This window comes from Amblyraja radiata, chromosome 17, assembly GCF_010909765.2.
Source record: "Amblyraja radiata isolate CabotCenter1 chromosome 17, sAmbRad1.1.pri, whole genome shotgun sequence".
NCBI classification, from domain to species: Eukaryota; Metazoa; Chordata; class Chondrichthyes; order Rajiformes; family Rajidae; genus Amblyraja; species Amblyraja radiata.
Genome location: NC_045972.1, coordinates 6,820,619 through 6,824,998, shown reverse-complemented (window position 1 = coordinate 6,824,998; position 4,380 = coordinate 6,820,619). Strand labels below are relative to the sequence as shown.

The 4,380-nt window shown below is 41.9% G+C and overlaps 2 pseudogenes; both read left to right on the top strand.

Annotated features, from left to right (window-relative positions):
- The first annotated feature begins 505 nt into the window (after positions 1–505).
- LOC116983002 lies at positions 506–613 on the top strand (annotated as a pseudogene).
- Positions 614–1,184: 571 nt separating this feature from the next.
- LOC116982995 lies at positions 1,185–1,364 on the top strand (annotated as a pseudogene).
- The last annotated feature ends 3,016 nt before the right edge of the window (positions 1,365–4,380 follow it).

Here is a 4,380-nt window from a genome sequence, read left to right as displayed (position 1 = left end):
TTTACAGTACTGTGAGAACGCCGACCTCTCAACCACAGATCCTGTTAATCAAAGTTATCAAAGTTATCAAACCAAGCCTAAAAAACTGGAGAAGTATCCAAAACATTTGGCATCTAGAGGGCAGGGTCTGGAATGAGCACCACACGAAACCAGCAGCAGTGCCTTTACGCGTCTACCAGTAGGCGTCCACTTAATAGTACTGGTGAAAGCTCGGGGCCCGCATGCCAACCAAGATTACCTTGAAATCATCTGCAAATTTAGTAAAAAACTGCATTTAAAAAAAAAAAATTTGCATCTTTTGGCACCAGCTAACACTTATTATTAAGTTTTAATTTATTTAGATTAAGCCACCCCCAACACCATCCCTACAAACAAGGAACCAGAAACCAAAGAAATGAACACACAGAACAACAGTGAAATAAGATAAGTATGGTTCCTACCATCACACAAAAGGTGAAGGATTTGTACTAACAAAGCATTCAAGGACAAAATTGAATTAGATCCCATCCTGCTCGGCCTTTTGGCTAAGATTAGTAGTATCTGTTTTATCAGTTAATATCTGATACGTCCCTTACCTAGGGACCATACAATACCAGTTCAGCATGCACCCCAAGGGGTCTACCCTCCCACTAAAAAGAACATGAGGGTCTAGCAACTGGGGGTAAAATTATATTAGGGGTCATATAGAAGCCTATATGAACCTTTGGTACCAACAAACCAAGGTGGTGATGTCTCACCATCATTGATATACAAGGGGTCATAAAAAACCTAGTATGAACCTTTGGCACCAAAAATCCCTAACTGGTGTATGTCGCACCATCATTGACTTAGCACTTGAATATCTCGCCAGGTCACGCTTGGAATATTAAAACTGCCAACCTTTCATCCCAAGGATACTTAATGGTAGACATCAGCTTAAAAGATGCATACTATTCAGTACCCATTCAAAAAAAAACTAAAAAAAACTTGGGAGATAACTTGGCAGTATTAATTATCGACTATGGCAATAAAGCCAAACTGTTCCCAGATATTCTAACCAGACCTGACAATATTAAGGAACAATCGTCGTGGCATGTTCCAATGATATTAACGACGGCAAATCCATGGGTATAGCTATCACAGCCATAGCTATTATTCTTTTAGCCGAGCTTGTCATGCTATCCAGATAGATCTACGTTGAAACCATCGCTCTCAGCCTTGGCTAAGATCAAGTGGAGTATCTGTTGTTATCAGTTCTATTTTGACTCGTCCCTTATCAAGGGACCATATTTTAATTGATTTGGAACAGGGAGATGGAATAGGGGCTTGCTCCGTCCATTCCACGCATCAACCAGTATTGCAGTACCTTGAAATATAAATCCTCTACTGTTGACTATCTGGTATACAATACTCTACCCACTCATCTTTAACTTTGGCATAGGAGAGTCAGCATGACACAACCTGTAACAATTAATGGTACTTATCTACCATTCAACAGTGGCAAGAATATTGGGAGTTAGTAGCAGCTTTTCCAGCTACTTAACTTGAACCTTTCCATTAAGGCAAGGTGCTAATGTTTAAACTAACCCACACCCAGAACATGGTGGCAAATGGACTAATCTGGAGTCGTCATCACTATAGACACTGGACGTAAAACCTAGTTGGAAATATTGAGTACGCTCTATTGGTAAAGCATATTATTCTGCAGTGCACCATTTTGCATGTTCGTTTATAAATTAACAATTAACAGTAGTGACATACACAAACCACTTGGGCAGAATAAATCGATATCATGTGACATTTATTTAGCAATTGGTAACTGTAGGTCGTCAAAAATATGCGACCATCAGCAAACTTACCTACTAGGTGAGCTAAATACTGTAAACAGACATATTAAACCAAAGTATTTTGCTGGAATTACAAAGCAATATGGAACACCAGATATCGATTTCCCTGTATTTCAATTGAATTCTCCACGTACCGATGTATGTCGCAAGAAACCAAACTTGAGGCAGTGGCAATGAATTCATTCCCACTGAATTAGGAAGCATGGGGGGAAATCTAATCTATGTTTTCCCCCTTTTTTCCTACCTCATCAGGTACTATGGCCTCATCAGTCGGGTACTACGCACATGCCACGATAAATCAAACTACTGGGTTGCAGATTTGAAAAGACCATCACTAGGCCTGGATTGCAGAATTGGGAAGACCTCTGCTGGGCCTGGATTGTCAATAACGCTATCAACACAAGGATAGCATCCCATCGCATATCCACTAGGGAACATACTTGGCGAACATCAAGAAGTGGGAAGATACCATTCAAATACAGGAACTACATATTCAACTACAACAAACCTGTACTGGAGTTCTGGCAGGTCTTCACCACTATGAAGGATTCAGCCAGAATTGCTCTGTCAGCCTACTTAACTCGGGCACCAGGACCACAGGCCATAGGGTACCTCCCGCCGGTGATCAAATTCAGGAGAGGTTAATCCCCCAGACCCAGGTACACCCAAATCTGGGATGTCAGTGTGGACCTGACGTACCTTTGGGGATGGTCACCAGCCAGGTCCCTCACCCTGGAACAGCCCACCCTGAAGGGACATGCTGATGGCCTTGTCTCAGCACAAAGAGTCCAGTTTCCTCCATCCACTACGATTGGACAATATGGTCTACTACACCATGTTACATTACCATTAGGGACTGGGCAAACAGAGCAGACCAGAAACATCAGGTCTAGTTATGGAATTCCGGGCATACCCACCTGAACCACGGTTATGTGTCATGACCCACTTATTGAACTACATCGACACAATAAGTAATCCTCGAGGGAGAGAAAAAGCCTTGTGGGTCAACCACAAGAAACCTTATGGTCGGGTGACGAGCCAAACTATCTCAAGTGGCTCAAGCAGGTACTGGGAGCTGCTGGAGTACATATTAACGTGTATAAATCTTACTCCACCAGGACAGCATCCACATCAGTGACTACGAGGATGGACGTGCCAATGGACCACATCCTGGTTACAGCGGGGTGGTCTAGGGAGTATACGTTCCAAACTTTTATAACAAACCACTGGCAGAACCTGTATCGTTTGCAGAAAAAGAATCTGCAAAAAATATATAATTTAAACCCGGGGGGCATTTGGTCTTGTTGTTGTTAATAACACCATTATTGTTTTTACAAACAGATTCATGGTTGATTACGATAACATACTTCCTCCCTCAAATGACTTCGGCAGCGAGTGAAGTATGAACTGTTACACGGTTTGAAATCACAGAGCTTTAAAATCTTCACGTAGTCACTCACGTGACTCCGAAGTAAAATAGTAAGATTAAACGAGAACTTACCAGTTTGAAGTTTGATCTGTATTTTATGAGGAGTTACGATGAGGGATTACGTGCCCTCCGCTCCCACCCTCAATAATATGGGTCAAACTGATAACTAAGGTCTCCTTTTCTTTACTATGTTTATTTCAATAACTGTGTCTGTCTGTGATTCCACACCGCTGCTTTGAAGTATGTCGCGCATGCGTGCTGAACGGGCTCTTCACGTAATCCCTCATCGTAACTCCTCATAAAATACACATCAAACTTCAAACTGGTAAGTTCTTGTTTAATCTTACTATTTTAGGTCATAATGTGTAATGAGAATTTGATAACTTAGTGGTTAAAGGGGCTTCAAGGAAATTGGGAGTTTTATTTAAAAATTAAAAGTGATTTAGTTTACCCTGCAACTATGGTCTTAAATCTGAATAAAGCAAAGCACAAATGATGTTGTGTGGTTCGATCATGAGTGAGGTTAAGAATCTATATAGCAAGAGCATAGAACAGTACAGCACAGGAAAGGGCCTTTCGGCCCATAATGTTTGTGCTGAACATGATGCCGAGCTGAACTGAGTTAATCTGCTTGCACATGATCCATATCCCTCCATCCCCTACAATTCCATGTGCCTATCTAATAGCTTCGTACCTGCTACTGCCTTCACCACCCCGGCAATGCTTTCCAGGCTCCAACCACCCTGTGTGTAAAATAACGTGCCCCGCACATCTCCAATAAACGTTCTCACTCTCACCTTCGATCTATGCACTCTAGTGTTGCACACTGGGTAAAAGGTTCTGACCGTCCACCCTATCCATGCCTCACATCATTTTATATACTCTATCAAGTCTCCCCTCAACCTCCAACATTTTAGAGAAAACTTTAACATTCAACCTCTCCCCTTAGCTAAAACCCTCTAATCCAAGCAGCGTTTTGGTAGGCCTCCTCTGCATCCTGTCCTAAGCTTCCACATCTTTCCTGTAATGAGACGACCAGAACTGCATCTAATATTCCAAATGAAGCCTAACCAAAATCCTATAAAGATGCATCAAGACTTCCTGACTCTTATATTCAATGTTCCT